This window comes from Struthio camelus, chromosome 17 (genome assembly GCF_040807025.1).
Source record: "Struthio camelus isolate bStrCam1 chromosome 17, bStrCam1.hap1, whole genome shotgun sequence".
Lineage (NCBI taxonomy): Eukaryota > Metazoa > Chordata > Aves > Struthioniformes > Struthionidae > Struthio > Struthio camelus.
Window position 1 is genome coordinate 7,244,788 of NC_090958.1, and position 18,453 is coordinate 7,263,240.

An 18,453-nucleotide genomic window follows, 5' to 3' on the forward strand; every position below is an offset into this window, starting at 1 on the left:
CTTCCACACAACTAGAGGCTTTTAGCAAACACATGGAAGGCATTTGTGTTTGTTGTCATTTCCAATAACAACAGACTAAGGTCGAAAAAGCCACGAGAGACACGGGTAACAGAAATTATTAACAAAGCTTGACTTAAATTCTCTGGTCACAGGACTAGCCGATGAAAACATCTGAAGACTCACGTGGTCCACGAGAGAAACACATTACGTGGGAAGGGTAGACAATGATTAAGGACTGGCCCAATTTCTATGGAAAGTGCCTAAATCATATCAGGCTGTTGCACATCAGCACAAAAATAAAAAAAGCGATGCAACTGTGGAAGGTGGCAAAGGAGCACTCGGCACCGGCCGAGGTCTTCTGCGGACGGCAGCAACTCAACGTTTACACTGGGACTTGGGGACAGCAGGGCATAAGCAAGAGAAGCTCCGATCAGAGGCATAACTACAACAAGGAAATACAATAGAAACATAGCAAAGGAAAGGCAAGAGGCCCGTATGCTAAAGAATAACCTACAAATATAGGTATTCCAATATGAGCAGCCACCAGGGAACTGACAACACAGGTACTCCACCACAGACTGCAATGGCTAAGGCTCAGCAAACTCCAGGCTCATTCGTAAATACTGCACAGGAAGCAGAGAGATACCATTTAGATACTCTTACTGCTGTAAAACATGACTGGGCTGTGTTTTCACTGTAGCGGTAATTCACTGTTTTGAACTGTCACCGGGAAAGCCACTCGGTCGGTCGGTATTTTTGAGAAAGCATCTAGAGTAATGACATAGACTTGTATATAAGAAATGTAACAAGACTGAATAGTTTTTCAGTTAGTCTATAAAATAACATTCACCCACAGCAGAGGTGGTGAAACTTTTTCATTAAAACCAAACAGCCAAGTCCCTCTCGAGCGACTCAGGCTTAGGAGAGAAGCGGGAAGTAGAATGACAGCAGATGAAACGCGTTTTGTTATAAAAGTGGGGGAAACACATACTGGGAGTAGTATTTTCAGCTGCTCACACACTGCTGAATCGACTGTAACCACACAGGAAAAAGACCTGAGGGTCAGACAGCTCTGCAGAAACATCTGCTTAGTGCGCAGAGACAGTCAGAAGGGATCAACTGAAAGCCAAGCCCAAAGTACCAGCATCATTACAGCAATGAAAGATCAGAGATTCACTGTTATCCAAATACTGCACCCCACATTAGTAATCCTACTGGGAAAAGGCAACAGAAAAAGCAGAAAGAAACAAGTGTTAGGTGCAGGGGAGAACATCGACATGAAGGTAAGCTGAAAATGAAGCCAGCTTACATGGGAGACAACTATAAGGCGGAACGACGCGTTAAGCACAACAGCAAAAAGAGGATAAGACAAGGCCCTGCTTTCTCCTCCGCTCGCTGGAGGTAAAGGAAACAAATGCAACCAAGAAGTAACAGATCTCAGCTTAAAAACACAACTATTTCACACAGATGGACATAAAAACATAGATACACATACAATAAAGAAACATGACCTTCTCAATTAATGAATTGACTAATTTCTAACACCGCATGCAAGGCTGAGCAGAACTAAAAGCTCAGATAGTTACAGTGGAAAAGGAGACCACTTCCACATCGGGTCATAAGACAAGCTGGCACTCGTGCTAAAGAAAAAGTAAAACCCACTTGCTTTACAGGTGGGCCGTTTTTTTTATTTTGCCCATTCAATGGGGCAAACGCCCCTGCCTCTGAGAAGATGGCGATAAGACGCAAGCTCCCGAGATCCCTGGTGCCTCTGCCACCAGCCCCTGCACGCGGTCACCGCCGCTCCACGGAGCTACTTCAGGCTTTTGCTTTTCTTGACCAAGAGTTTGGCAAGAAACGGTCAGACTCCCACCGTAATCCCGAATGTTTACTGTTGATATCATCTCAGTTGAATGGCATAGCAAGTTACTTATGTCCAAAAAAATTATGTTTGCCTGTACCATGTGACTCCAAACTCATTGATAATCTGATCAGTAATGAAAATAGAGCTTGTTTTAAGCCGCGTTTATTGCTCCTGCTAACATCATTCTTGCCAAACATTACAGCTCTGTTTCATATAGTCACTTTGGTGTATTCCAGCAATGCTTGGAGTGAATAATAGATGAAGATAGGAAACGGCTCAAGAGTCTTTTTCTTCATTATTTCTGTCATAAATTCTGGGGCAGCAACTTTTACATACTCAAGGAAAGGAAAAAGTCACTTTTTCCTTTTGCAGTTTTGTTTTCGTCTAACACACAAATTCCAGCTACACTTTCTAAAACTCCTTGGAACTGTCAAGCTTATTCCAAGGATGTTCTGGGAATAAACGTTATTATTTGAAGTTGGTTACTATGGATAATACACTGATCAAAACATCGAGCAAGAGCATAACGCGATCGTGAACTCCACGGCTACCACAGCCTACGGGGCAGCAGCTCAGCCAGCTCTGGTCCTTATTTACGGGCCCTCACTGGCAAACAGGCACATTTGACCGCTGCCAAAGCCAAAGTGATAGAAATCCATTCGCGTCCCAACGCTCACAGCGATTTCAAAATTCAGTCTGAACAACTTTCCTACAAACGATGCTCGACCCGGAGCAAAACGTAGCAAGCAGCTGCGCTGCATCACGGATGAGCAGAGGCGCGCTGCACCAGCTGCACGCGGCAGGCACGGCTCTTCGCCGCAGCAGCCCAAGTTTCTCTATCTCAGCACTAGGATTTCCTGGAGTAGGAGCAGAGACGCTGCAAAATTTTAAGTATACAAAATAAGCAGACACATCTCCACCGTTCTACTGGATTAAAACACAGCAGCTCGAGTAACTACAACCTAGTGCTTTCAAGAGGCAAATGTTTTAAGCACCACTTAACCACTTAGATTTGTTTATTTGGACAGACATTCAGACAGAATTGCTTCAAGTTAACAGTACTGTGTGAGTAAGCCCTTAGTTAGGCCTTTGCTTCTTTAATATGCTGTGCTATAACAAGGTTTTCTTTGGAGGAAAAGGAGAAAGAGACCAAGACGACCAGCTATGGCTGGGCATCCTTAATTTTACAGAGCTCAATTTTGATAAAAGCTCCTCATTTTCTATGAAAAGTATTCTCCAATACATTTTTCTGTAAACCTTGTCAGCTGCAATAAATAAAGCCATCTTCGACTACCATAGTAGAATTTCAGTGCCATAAACGAAACTTAAATCTCATGCAATTAAGACAATCAACTTTTCCAACAAAAAAACAAAACAGTTCTGCTGAATAAAGCATCTAAAGTTCATTCATCAATATGATCTTGATGCCCTACTTGTTATCGTTTCAAGCAAGCAAAAAAAAACCCTAAACGGAGATTAAATGTTGGGTTTTTTTTTTTTTTTTGTTAAATCTAAGGATAACTAAGCTTAACTGCTACAGTAAAGCTTTCATCACTATTAACTTCTTTGCCAAGAGTATTCTCCCCTGCAGGCAATGCTGTTGGACTTAAATCAGGAAAAAAAAAAAAAAAAATCAGTCCTTTATATCAGTCTGTTCAAGTTCTGCTTTCTATTAAGTATGACAAAAGTACTTTTCCTACCATGAGTGCTGGATACAACTGCTGTTTGACCGCATTTCATTCTGTTCTCTGTTCCTGTTAGATAACAATAACCCATGAAGCCAGACCTTCATCCATTTGGGTATGGATACTCATAATTTCCTTTGTGAAACGTATCTGCCTTGAGACACTTGGCTCTTCTAAGGCAACCACAAAATTACAGCCTTCATGATATTAAGACAAATTCTTCAGAAACAATCTATTTTTTTTTTTAACCCAGGTAAATTTTACAGACACTTGTGCAACCACTCTTACCTTGCAACAACACTGTCTCTCTCCACTTAATATTTTACCGTTAATAGTTCAAAATAATTAACAATTCACAATCCATTAATAATTCTTTGGGGGGAAAGTATGCATTGGGAAGGAGAAGCAGGAAAGGAGTTTGTGGGTGCTTTGTTTTGATACATTCGGTAAGCAAGTTTCCAATATGTTTAAAAAAATAAAAAAACCCTACTGATAAAGAACATCATTCAGCTTTACTACAGCCAGAAGCACTGAACAAGCCCACAGGATAAAGGTTTTGCGCTGCTTGATAATGTTCTGAGTTGCACTGAAGGATGCAGGAAAAAGTCAGTGCTCGCGACATAATCATCATGTTAGGATCCATAAAAGGTTGACGCACAAGAAAAGATACTCTTTTTCCCAGAGAAATGTTCCCCCCCACTTGACTCCTGAGAGATTTAAAATTTTGCTTTTGCAGATGGGAGAAAAGGAAATATTTTGCCTGACCGGGAACATTTTTGTGACAGCTTTACCAGCCTGAGCCAAACTTCCAGACTTACACCATAGAAATGCACCTTCTTTTTTATTTATTCATTGGTGAAGGGTGCATAAATTTAACAAGGCTATTCAAGTTTTAGTACTAAAACTTAAGAGAGTTAAAAATTAAAGTCCATGCGAAGGATTCCACGCAGGGGCCTGTTAATTCAAACTCCTAAATACAGTAATTCTCTAAAACACACAAATAGGACACAAATAGGAGAAAACAGACACAAACCTACTCAGCTCACATGCTGGCATGTCCTTTTCTTTCCTATTCCCTGAAGCAAAGCTCCCGCCTGCCTCCCTAGGCTAGCTTAGAAAAGCTTCCCCTTTTATGACATCTTCTACTCAAGAGTCTTAAACATTAATTAAGCCCAACAGCCTTCAGAGATGGTAGCAAAGCTATAAAAAGGTTTCTGAATTGAGTGGCTACTGAAGGAACTGGCATCTGATCAAATTTTCAAGAGTTGTGCTGCTGCTTTATGAATAAACCAGGGAATTATCAGCTTTTGAAAGTCTCTAGCACTACTGCAGCTCTCAGTGCCTCATACACATATTAATAGTCCTATTTTGTGCATGCAGAGTCTAAGGCACGACGAGCCAGAAGGGATACCAGTCGCAAAAACATGAAAAGACTCTAATCCAGCACTTCAGCCAGAAGGTTATGCTTTTGTCAGACAAATTTATATATTTCACAAGAAATTAAAATTTGACTGAAAGACTAACAAAAGATAATTCCATCATTTCCGAACACTGCAGCATCTAAGCCATGAACATGCTATCAGGCAACAGTAAGCTACTTTGGAAATCCTTTTATTTTGTTCTGGTTAATTTTAGGCAGTTAATTTTAATTCTGAGACCTTATTTGAATGATCAAGTTTTCCTGCAGCTAGGGTCATCTTACAACTAGTAAAAGAATGAACAACTCTAACATTAATTAATAAACTCGTGATGGTTCAGTATTTTACTGTACGGCAGGTCAGCCCCCAACCCCAAAGGAGCACCTAGCCACTCCTCCTATAAGGAGGGGATATTCCAGGCAGGAAGACTGGGGAAAAGAAGTGTTTTGGGGGGGGGGGGGGTCTTCCTAACTAAACCTATATATACACACCATAGACGTATAACCAAATCTCATTCAAGAACAAAGGCCTTATACAGATTACCAGAGCAACTAAGAATTTTAACACACAGTTGTTACAATTTTAAAGCAGTTATCTGCAAGGACAGCAATCCTTCAGGGGAAGCTGCACCAAACGCTTATGATGGTCTCTTTTGTATCAAACAACCAGTTTCGTGATTTTATGTTCGTATTACCGAAAAAAGCCAACACTGCCGGTAGGATAAGTATGGGAGATGCACAACACCCAGTACTGCTATAGAAGCAGCACACCTCAGAACTGAGCATTCCTAACCTCAAGCTTGCAGTATCCTGCGACTTGAAAAACATCCCACCGAAATAACCACAGAAAGTAGAGTGCAAACTAAGGTGAACACAGAAACTTCAAACCATTTGAAGTTATGCATACAGAAACTGTTACATGAGCACAACTATGTTTTTCTTTGTTCAGAAACAAACTTTCACAGAGAACCCAAGAGAGCATGAAGGGCTTACACAGCAAACCTACGCTGGTTTAAACTCTCTATTAAAAGTATGAAGCTAAACAGAGGAACTGCCTTCTCCCAGTGCCGTTCTGCTAAGGAAGTGCAATAGAGCAGCGAGGTTCGGTTCGCAGGCTTCCCCTTTTCCACCACGCAGCAGGGGCACAGCACCCCTCCCTGCTCTGCTCTTGGTAGCAATGGTGGGCTTGGAGGCACTGATTAGGTCTAGCTTTGCAAAATCTGCTCCTTTGCTGCAAAAGTAACACTGCAGCTGGCTGCCAAAGTGAACAGTTGCACGCTCGCTCTTCTGTAACTGCAGGAAAAGCCCATTTCCGCAATCTAGGCAAGTCATTAGTCTGTGCAATAGGTTGGAGGACAAGCACTTAAGGCAGACACTTGCACTTTTCCCATGGAAAAACCTCAAATAACAATGCAATTCCGTCCTTCTTTGGACATTTCACTGTGTGCTCAAGAAGATAAGGTGTACACTGCTCATTCAGTGTTTCTAAAATAGAGCTCATCACCTAATAACATTGCACCTAAGACAATATCAACCACCGAGAAAGGCCAATCGGTACTCTTTCGTTCATTTTTATACTGGTTACTACTGCAAGGATGGGCAACCTTCCTAACCTTACAAGTCCCATGTCACAACATGCATAAGACAGAGCAGAAGACAAATACCACACGCCCAGGAGAACCAAGGGACCAAATTCAAGGAATATTTCACAGGCATGAGATGACAGTGTGCCTCTGGAGTCTTACAGCCTCTGCTCTCTGGGTAAGGCATTGCTACAGATCCTGGCATCCTAACAGCTCAGCTGCCTGCAGCTCTGCCGCTTCCTAAATTTTTTTTTTAGGTTTTTCCCTCAGCAAGTCAACCCTCACTTAACCTGGAATAGAGCAAGCCTTAGGGCTCTTTGGGATCTGAAAGTGGGTCTGGACACTGGAGCACCTCAATGGCGCTCTGGGGCTTTTCTAGGGCACCTTCTGCACCTCCAGGCAAGATCTGTCCCCGCACGGGAACCCAGATGCCCGCGCTGCAAGAAACAGGCAGGCCAGCTTCCGAAGCGGCCAGCTGGTTTTATTTGGGCAGTGCAGGTATACTAAGACTGTGGAAGCCACATCCATATTTCACTCCATATCATAACTTGCTCCATATCTTACAAGTTCATCTGGCAAGAGAGGCACTCCCTTAGATAGCCTTTCGAACTGGGTCTGTCCTCTCCTCCTCCCTCTCTCATTCTGCCCCTTCAGATGGGGGAACAGGGGGCATCTCTGTTCCAGGACAGGAATCCCCCCCATCTCCAGCCCAAGCAATTCCTTTTCTTATCTCTTCCCACTTCACAGTGAAGTGTCGATAGCAGGTAGACTTCCCAGCTGGGCACGGCTGCCTGGCATCCTCTACCCCAGCCTCCTGGTGGTACTACGCACCCTAAAGTAACTGCGGTAAGTATAACGCTATGCAACAACGTATCTTTGGTCCTTCAGAGCTGCATACTCAGGAGTCTGCTGTCAGTCGTGGAGCACTCACAGAGCCCTTGCCAGAAACGTGGTCTAGGTCTGCTAAGGCAGTTGTGCTTGAATTGCTGGCTCAAGAGTCACCGGTGTTCACCCCAGAGGTTAGAGGAAGAACTGAGGTTCCCAAAAAAACAAAACAAAACAAAAACAAAAACCACCCCCCCACACACAACAACAAAAATCCAAACCAAACAAAACAAAAAAAGGACTGGGAGAGCAGTGAACCTGACTGGAGGACTAAAACCAGAGCCAGTCCCTGTTGACAGCAGGGTGAAAATGAAACTTCAAAGTAGTGGTATTCACAGTAGTGCTAAAGACTACAGAAATGGAACGAGGCAGCCTTGACGAAGGTGTCACTCAAGTACCCTCATGAAAAAGGGAGAAACAGTAGTGGTGTGAAGTCACCCTCAAGGTAGTTTTGCGTCCCCAACACTCTACTGTATTTATGGAGACTCCACAAACTACCATAAACACTTTGAAAACATGTAGCATCTGCTACTTCTAATATGAGTCATGGTAAGAAATTCCCCTATATTTTCTAGGAACCAGTTCGGCAACCAACGACTGAAGCAGTGATCAGACTATGCATACACCCACACAAACAAGAAGAAACATTACCTATCAGTAAGCATACATTATATTTGACATACTGACCGCAGATTTCAAGTAACAGCTTACAATTAGACACAGTATTTTTGGATAATACTGCCCAGTTTAATTTAAACACATAATTTAGGCAAGATGCATAAAGGACAGAAAAGACTGGAAGAAAAAAAAGCCTAATTTAAATACACTGAATGAATTTGAGGAGGGAAAGTAAATACACAGCAGAATTTCAACACCTCGTAGCACTTGTTCGTATTTTCAAGTTTTGCATCATTAATTGTATAATCTCTCACCAGGTCCGTCCCTGCACAAGCTTAAAATAATCTCTCCCTTATCCCCAGGCCTCTCTTCACCTAAAACTGTGAAGGAGCAAACTCTCTCTCTCACCTTCTGATTTCTCTCCACTCCCAAAACACTACACAAGGATACGCCTCCTCTCCAACAGGCAGACATTTTCCACTGTCCTCGATGTCTGGTATCACGACCCTTCCCTGCGCTTTGCCAACAGCTCGATGCGTCGGACGGCAGAGCCTGTTCGATCTGTCCTTCCTCCCGGAGGCTTGGCTGCTCCACGCGGACCTCTCGGAGGATATATCTGCAGCAGCGAGAGCCTCTAGGCTGGCCTCTGGAGTAAACCCTCATCTGTCCTGAGCTTACAAGCATCCCGCACACGTTGGCCTCCCTTACTGTCTAACCTGTGCTCCAAGTTTGAGGTTGGCCAGTCAAAATAATACAGATTTTAAAGAACAGGCCAAACTACTAGATGACCTTTTAGAGAAGGAATGTAAATGCACCAACAACATAGAATTAATTTTTGACTATAATAGCAACTGAGATGACAAACCTTTTGTTAGAAGCAAATGCAAGACCCAAGGCAAACTTTTAATAAAGTTATTTTATATGGTTTTGACTAATTTCAACATTTTTACTCAATGATCAGCTCTACAACCGTTACACTGCAGAGAAACTGAGAGGATACAGAACGTCTGTGAAGTCTCACACAGTCTTGGAGCACCGGTTGCGTAGTTCAAGCTAAGATACATTTTTGTCTTCTAATCTGCAAACATCCACCTGCAAGTAGCAAACTAATAACACTGCCAGATAAGCCCTCAGGCTCCTAGAATTACTGAACAGTAGTAATCTCACCTTCAGCAAGTACAAGGCGGCCTTCTTGAATTACTAGGACTCTGATAAAAATCCAGTAGGACAAAAGAGAAATTCCACCTCACTGCTGAGTAGCCGGAAGTTACATCCTCATGTCTGAAGGGAGCAAACTGAAAAAAAGCCGCAACACCCTATTCCATTAGGCTGAACTTCTTGGAAGAAAAGTTGCTAACAGGAAACAGAAGAAGATTCTTTATTTTTCACCCTGCTAACGACTGTAAAAAGGGTTACAAGCTGTAATATTTGAACAGAAAAAACTATTTGCGGTCTCAGTAACAACCCATAAGGAGGCATTTGGTCTTACTGAGAACTAATTCCCAGACTCACACAGGCTCTCTGTCCAACCACGGACAAGCCATTAGTTCTCTTTTAAGTCAGGGCACCTTCTGTAAAATGGGAACTTCCTTGTTCTCACTATGCATCTGCAAAATTTACTTTGAATATGAATTTCTCCGAGCATGAGCTCAAAAATATATTTGCACATTCCTTAGCTAAAGGTGGCATGACAGTTGGAGAGTCTTCTAATGCTATAAAGTAGAAGTAATAAATCAAAGACAGAAGATAGGTACTACTACTTAGGACTCGGCTGTTGACAAGCGCTCGGTTAGCACAGCGGCATAGCAATGCAAGGTGCAAGTTCAAAGAAGTAACTGGAAACTAACTCCATTATACAAGGAAGTTCCATACTCACACGCTTTATTCTGAAATCAACAGTATAAGCAAGCCTTCTGTACCAAGCAATAAGCCTGACTAGAAAATACGCATACTTTTCCAGAGTACCCACACAACCCCCTAACCAGCATCAGCTGTAGCCCAACATGCTTTTTTCAGCTGTTACATTTTCCTTAACAGGCCTCTAATCAGGGAATTTTCACAGCTATCATCACCTGATGTAAAGTGGCTTCAATTCTTTTCAAATATTTCCAATAAATTAAAGATCTACACTGAAGAACCAGACCACTACAGCTGGTAGCAATAAATAAAAGAAGGAATAGACCTGCAGAACAGCAACCCATAGCTGGTTTTAGTTCTGAAGAAGAATATCAATTATATCAGTATTTCTTCTCTTTTTAGATGTTGTGTGACTTCTAATTGCAAAGCAGTATTCATTCAATCCCACAAGTAAAATCACAGATGTCAACACAGTCATATTGACATAGCTGATATCTTGTTGCCAGCTGCAATCAGTATTGCATAAATGAGATGAAGATACAAAATCTGAATATTATAGTCAACACTTACATGTATGTAAATCCATCCAAATCCCAGGTCCCTCTTGCTCAGAAACAACCTAAATCCAAACTCTCTAAAGCAATAGGCCACTGCTTTAGATGGACGTCCTAGGCATAACAGGGTAAAAATCTGCCCTAACATTTTAAGTTATGCTACAGGAAGCATTACTGAAAAATAGAAAGAAGCAGACTTGTCAAATAGATTTCTAGGAGTCTAAAGAAAGGTAACACGTAGCTGTCACAGGATGAAGGCTATCATCCCCTTTATTTTTCAGACAACAGCACTTGCCTGCGTTTCACCTTTCTAGTAAAACGTTACTTACGCATCAAAGTTGTAAGTATATAAGAAGTATGCATAACGTAAGCACAATTATGTGAATTATGTAAATGTGCTTGCAATACTCCGGATTATTTCCTTCTCTAGGAAAGGAGGAAACTGTTTAAGTACCTAGTTGTCAGTTCACATGGGCTTAGTTCAACCATCTTATGGAGACAAGTACACTACTACTACTATTCCCCGCACTCACAAGAACTGTATGAACTGATGTTTTAGAACTGACAAGGTTTAAGATGCAGTAGTGTCTCCAAATAACGAGGACTGTTAGGCACATCACAGCATAGGGGAAAGCACAGGACCTTTCGTGTTCAGTCATCATTAGAAGTTCCACCTGGTGAACATTTGCAGGATACATGCAGTGAGCTGGTTGCCTTAATTTAATTCTCAACTGGCAGTGCTCACAAGGCAGAGCATCCCTGAGGTGCCCTTACTGGATGCCTTAAAAGCTCAGCATTAGACTATTTTCAACCCAGCATAAAGCACCCATAACTCTAAATTAAATTACACTAACAGATACCAGGAATCTTAAACTGCAGCTCTCTACCTTCCTCTATTGCAGATGAAGGGAGGATCCAAAAGATATTGTTATCTGTGCTTGAATTGGGTCAACATCTAGATATTAAACTGCTCTTTTCCACAGAGTGCGATTCAGCTGCTCTACTATACACATGTAGAACACATATGGCATCAAAATGCCTCTATAAAAGAAAATCTCTGAAATATATTTGCATGAATCCTTCACTTTATAGATCAACTCTCAATGTTGCATATCATCCAGGCCTCTGCTCAAGAGCTGAATACTAGCATTGACATTTTAAAGCAGTGTTTTTAAAAGTTTGGTGTAGATTATTGCTATTTGAGTACCACTCAGGAAGACAGAACCATTGCCATGGTACGTTAAGAAGAACATACATATTCCACTATTTATCAGAATTTGCATTCTCCCATGCAACTGCCAGCGTGTCTATTTGTCAGCCTTCCTCTGCCCAGGGACCCCTCTCCGTAGCGCTGAGAATCCAGAATTCCCAGGCAAGAACACCAAGCCAGCCGCCTGCAAGGCGTTTAGCTGTCCTCCAGGATGAAAGGTGGTATGTGGGAAAAACAGCATGGTGAAAATAAAGAATACAGCAAACAATTATTCCACAACTTGCTGTGTGCATGCTTATTAACCAACTACTATATTGTAAATACGACCAGCAAAGTTTATGTCAGCAGAGCATCAAATGGTTTCCAGATTTGTAACTGAAATGTCAATATCAAGCTTAAGAATTAATTCATCAGCTGAGTAGAGGAAGCCTCACCACTATGCAAGAGCAGAACTATCAGGGTGTTTTGTCATCAAAGATGGGCCAATACCCTAGAAGCACTAAGGGAAGTACAAGTAGCAAGGCTATTTCACAGCTGAATGATTAAGACATTTAACCATTTATCTAATTTTATCTAATCATTTCATTAATTTCATAGCCCTTTCAACTGCAGCCACATACATTGAGCACAAAGACTGAGGGGGGAAAAAAACAAGCTCAATAGGGCACCCTGCAGTGCAGCACTCCAAGCACATACTCCAGTAGCATCCTAATGCCTTGCATCCTATCACCCACCGCCAGAACAGATCAGTCTTAGTCAGAAAGCGAGATAAATTAACAGTCAAAACAAGCACAAAGATGGCCTGTAAGTCTCGGACTAATCCGAGACAAATGCTCAAGAAACTCAATAGATTTTAAAGGCTACAGAGAAAGCAAACTGTCCTTCAAAAGTCTGTATTATCTTCCAAAACAGGGACAGACAGAACACATGCACTTTAAGGACAAGGAACAAGATGACCAGCATGAGAGAACTGTATCAAATTCATCCAAATGACATATTTGACAGCCAATCAAAATATGTAACAGTTAGAGTTCATTGCAAGCCAATAACTTTTCTAAAGCTGATGAACTAGTCAAATATATTTCACAATAACTTTTATTTGTTTACTGCTATGCATTTGTCCTTGAAACTTGGGGGGGGGGGGGCCTGGCGAGAGAGGAGCTGGGGTTGATTCATTCCCAACACAGACAGCAGCAGTTCTTCATTACCTACTGTAAATTTTACACTTTAGTAGATATATCTGGCAGCCTTACTATAGGTCCAAGATTTCCATTTCAACCACTAGAAGTTTCTCGATCGAATGCAGTAAATGCACCATTTGCTCTGTAATTTAGGAGGGAGGAGTAATTTCTAAAGCTGCTGCTGAACACAGCAGAATAGGCCCTCATTGCTGCACAAAGGTGCTGGAAAAGCTGCAAGGAATTTAGCTACCACTCAATACACTTCTGCCTCTACTGGCCAGGAAATTAGCAATGGAGTGTGCCTTTTACCTCTGTACTTCCATTCAGAGCTGGTTTATGCAACTGGTAGTAGAAAGCATCCACCATCAGGTCTTTCTCATTTAACATCAGATACTGTAGATCTCAATGCAGTGTCCTGGGAGAGAAAAAAAGGTGAAATAACCATCTTAATAAACAAATTTGCACAAGCAATCAAGAGTACAACATGAGCTCAGTAAACGAGCTGGTCTTGGGGGAAGGAAGGAGTCAGCAAGGGCAGCAGATCGCTCAAGGTCAACATGAAAGGAGATGTTTTGCTAATAGAGAAAAAGTCATATCCAGGATACACCCATTTTGTTGACAGAGGAAATCTTGCTCTAGACCAGAAGTTTTCAGACTTTCACAGCCAAACTGAGTCAGCATAAGACAGTCTAAAGCCGTATAAAGATCATCTCAAAACACACGGTTTAAGATTAAACAAGGACAGAAACTATACGCCCTGGCACTCCAGTCTGGGCTCTTTCACTTCTGAAATTATACCGGTATACCTTCCCCTCCTCATCCTGCATACTGAGAGCTTCTCATCAATTCTGGCCACCACTGTTTTCAGGAGCTCTTGTGACAGGTCAGCAGAGATTGACAACGTTTAAACTCCAAACACGGTTTGCTCGCCTTTGGGAAATGAGCTGAGGGTTTCAAACTACTCCTCACAAAAGGCAGCAACACCATTTGCACTGTTAGCGGTCTAACCAAAGACCAGGAGACAATTACAGACCAAGACCAGCCTCTTGTTAGAGGCTGAAGGGCACTACCCACTACAAAAAAGGAGGCACGTACTGCTGTTGCATGTGTCCTACCTACCCAGACAGACATAGGGCTTCCATCTACAAAAGATTTCCGCATTTTTTTAAGGAAGCCCAGAATAACCAGCATCAACACTTAGCAATGTACATGGCTACCAAAACTCAGTAACTCCAAATTAACTGTATAGACATTAACAGTATCTCATATGTGGGGGGAGTCAGGGAACCAGGAAAATATTGCTCCATATGTTTAGAAAACTTGTTACGTTTAACAGTGCATTCTGAGACCAGCAAAAGGGTCAGACTATTTTCTTGCCTTCCTGCGCTCTCCGAACGCTGACTTTTCAGAGGACGGATGTTTTAGGCCAGTGCAGTGAAAGAGACTGATCCCAGGGAGAAAAGTTCACCCGCTCTGGCAAAATAACATAGGAAGGGTGAGCTTATTCATCCGTTACTCTGAAGGGCTTAAAATGGAAATGTTCTACACATCTTCTCTCAGGCGAGGATGAACAACCGAGCAAGAACATATATGAATCACTATCACAGTGAGTGACTGGAAAACACACTGATGGAAACTGCTGGTATCTTTTGCCTACCTACGAAAAAGTCCTTATAACCACATTGGTGCATCATCGTGCATGGAAGGAGCAAAACCACATCTGCTGTTCTTACTTTTTCCCCCTCTGATTAAGCTTCTGTGTCTTTCCAACTACAGAAGTGGATCTAGATCCTACTTTTCCTTGCAATCCCTACTATGCCTATATCCTTAGCTACGGGGATCTAAACCATGAATATATGGCTGCAGAAATCAACAGCAGATAAGGACACCTGCAAAATGCATGGCACCCACTTGCGCATCATAGGACGTTAAAAGACTTAAAGGTTTAATGAATAAAATTGGGGTGAAAAACTTATCTGTGCTCAGGTGCATTTTGGTAAGAAAGAAAGATTTTCACAGCAATAAACTGCCAGTTTCATTTACCAAACAGGCTGAAAAGAAAGATTCACATTTACAATGAGATAATTAGAAGCTAAAAATAACCAGCCAGCTGCAATTCCCACCTTATGCAGCTAGGCAGAAGTGCTTCGTTCCCCCCCCTCCCCAGCACACACACACACTCACTTCCTCCTTCATTGCAACATCGCAAGCTGAACTTGATGCTAACAGGCCACAGTCCTGCCCAGAAGTTAGAGGCACACCCCAGCAATTACATAAAATGAGCTCTTAGTGCAACTGGCTCAAAAAAAAAAAAAAAAAAAAAATTTACTCAACTTCAGTTTTACTTTTAATTTCAAAATATTTTGATTGGTCATAAAAAAGAAAAGATGTTTTAATTTATGAGGTTTGCTCATTCCACTTCAATGTCTCATAAAAAACAACAACAAAAAAAAAAAACCACACACACAACTTTACAACGTGAGCATGCTCCTTTATCTTGCTGCTCTGCCAATACAGGGATCAAATCTGACCTGACCACAATCTTTTTAAGAAGGACATAACACATGAGGTGTATTTGGCCTTCACTTTTTCTATATAAAACATAAAAAGGGCACATAGTGATCGTGGATGAGGGAGAGGAAAAAAAAGCAAGCAAAATTAGGATAATCTTAAAGTGAAACTCAACTGTGCAGGAGACATGCCACTTTCAAAACATGGTCCTACATATCAGAGTAAACGTAGAGAAGCAGCAAAGACCCTCCAAAGTCTTTGCAAGCTTCCAGCGAAAGGGCAGCACGTTCTTCTCTGACCTGTCTTCTCTAACGAAGAGATGGCACATGTGCCTTTACAAACAAAACAAGAAACAAACAAAAAACAACAAAACACCCAACTGTATAGTGCATATTCTGTTTTCCCCCTGAGAAGAGGGGGAAAAGGCAGAATAAATCACAAATGACAGTTATTCATAACATTTTGTGCTCCACTGTTGCCCTGACACTAAAAAGAACATTTTAAAAACTCACTTAGACCAGGCAATGGCTCCAGGCCATACAGCTCAGATGAGCCCAGCTCAAGATGACCCTACCTGTTGGGCACGGCAGCCTGGGCAGGGAGTCTCTAATGCCCACGCAACAGTAACCAAAATCTTCCCTATTACCTGTAAAATGCAGTTCCTTGGCCTCTAGTTAATCATCAAAGCGCAAGAGCCTGGTTTTAAATATCCGTTTTAACAAAACCTCCTAGCTGTTTGCCCCAACCTGGATAAGACCTCTGGTGACTGGAAGGAAAGCCATCTGTTTCAGTAAGTCAGCCTGAAACTTTGCAAGTGTTTCTTTAAATTAATCCTTAGTCAGGGGGAGTGGGTTCTGCCTACATCCCCCTTCCACTAATAGTACCAGCAAACGCTTGCGGTTCTGCTACGTTAGCAATCAGCGCTAGGAAGTTCCTTCTGCCAGGGACCAAAGACGCAAGAGGGAACTCTGCGCGCACACACACACGCGCGCGCACACGTCCCCCTACCATTTCCTACACAGCTTCGGAACAGCAAGAGTGCAAAACCGTAGGACACAGAACAAGTTGCATCCAGACACTCAGCGTGCAGCTGAGCTTTGCAAGGGTTCTTAGTTTATGCATGACAACTCAAATTAAGCTGTCCTTTTTGTTTAAGGCAACCGGGAAAACAGAGATCATAAATATGGAAGTTCTTTAACTTCCTCTCTATACACCCCTGAGACTCTTACCCACAACCTCACTGAGAACAGCTGCAAATGCTCTTTGGATGAGGAGGCCCAGCCACTAGCAGCCAAATGCTCTTTAATTGAGATGTTTTATTCTTTACGCATTCCCCACAAATTCCCTGGATGGTTTTGAAAGCCAGGTGTGCTTAGCAAAGCTCAAAAATGTTTCTGTTGTGCTGTACTGCTTACCCAAGCTTTCCCTCATTTGTATTAATCAAGCTGATCTTTTTCTGAAGCAAATGAACAAATATTGGTGCTGCTTCTTCTTCTAATTTTAGGCTCTTGGTTATATGTTCCAAGTAATTCTCGCACTTCTACAATGCTTAGTGCTTAATCTGAAGAAACAGCTTTTTACCTGTCACATGATTCCTGCCATACGGTGCCAGGACCTAACATTTAAAAAAGCCACTGCATATCTGAAGCATTAAATAAAAGTCTGTTTGGCAATACCTGTTTGCTAACTGCCATCAGCCTCTGCTCACTATTCACAGTGCTTATGAGACTGGCATCCTGCTTTGTGTCTTTGCACTTCCCACAGCAGGGTTATTCTTCTACGTAGGCTATAAAATACTGAACACCCAACACGCACCAAACCACGCCAGCTTTTCAAAAAATAGGTTTCCCTCATTTATATTACAAATTTGAACACAAAAATCCTAAAAACCAAACAAAAAACCCAAAACAAAAACAAACAAAACATTCGAGGTTCAAGTCATATGTAAAGCTCCAAATTTCAGTTCCCTAAAGAAAACCTTCAGAAAACAGGGTAAAATATGACTGAAAGGGAAACCTGTTAATTTTGCTTTAAGTTTCCAGCGTAGTTTGCAGCCTTCGACTCCAGAAGTGCTGCTCAACCAGGCTAACGCACAAGAAATAGAAAGTGAAACTGGCTCATTTACTCACCAAGCTACACTGAAGTGCTGTGGGTTTTTCTCCAAAGGAAACAAACAAACAAAAAACCCTCGGTATAACTGAACGATACAGTTCCGGGACTAGGGGGAGGTCTCTGCCTTCCAGCCCTATCCTCATTCCCCATCTGCTCTTTCCTGCCCCAGGACCACTGACCATGCTATGCCAAGTGGTGATTTTACGGCCGGACCGGTTTCCGAATCTGCATCACCCTCTGGTAACACCACAGTCTGTGCCAACACAGCTCAGCGGAGCAAAGGAAAAGCTAGAGAGTAACAGCTGCTTTCTCCTTCAGTGCTAACATCCGCTTCAAATTCATGTTAACTTAGTCTTGGGATTTAAAATTCACAATCGATTTCATGCTCTCAAAATCCTGATTCCTAGCTCCTGAAGTCATGCGTTTACATAAGAATCCGAGAGGGATTTTTTCATCAATACGTTTCAAATCTGTCAAGTCACCAAAGCCAGCTTACCTCTATAATCATGAAAAGACCAAACCCAAAAGGCAAATAAAAGTAACTCTAGATTTAGATCTCAATTTTCAAAGCTATCTCTTGATTTTCAAGCAGGTGATTGCAGCGCTACTGAGGTTCAGCATAACCTTGTCAGCCCTTTGCAATGGTATTTCGTTTGGGGAAAATACCCTGATATCTAGCCTTTCTTAAAACGGGTTTTCTCCTTCACAATGCTTGCCAGAAAGGATAAGTTTCCGGCACAGATTTTATAAACATACTATCAAATAAGTTTTTAAAAACCAAAACGCAGGCATCCACACAGAAGTGACACGGGTTTGCAGGTCAAAATAAAGACAACTTGAGTTTGAAGTTTGCAAAGTCTTAATAGGTTTTTCTATTTGGTTCATACCTTTATTACCATGCGCTAAAATTTCTGCTGCCTAACAAATATTTTGGTCTTGCTCATTTACACGGCGAAAACATGACAGACTAAAAGAG

The 18,453-nt window shown here is 42.0% G+C and overlaps 1 protein-coding gene across 18 annotated transcripts in view; it reads right to left on the reverse strand.

The window, feature by feature from the left end:
- The window catches only part of TAOK3 (TAO kinase 3), a 99,188-nt gene that overhangs the window by 72,030 nt on the left and 8,705 nt on the right, over positions 1-18,453 (reverse strand). For 15 of the 18 annotated variants that reach the window (XM_068911455.1, XM_068911472.1, XM_068911468.1 and 12 more), the window contains one exon: positions 13,164-13,269. The gene's annotated coding sequence lies outside the window, so the exon portion shown is untranslated. Of the gene's footprint in view, positions 1-9,219; positions 9,240-13,163; positions 13,270-17,494; positions 17,735-18,453 lie in introns of those variants that run through there. The other 3 variants (XM_068911462.1, XM_068911465.1, XM_068911466.1) reach the window with 3 other exon arrangements.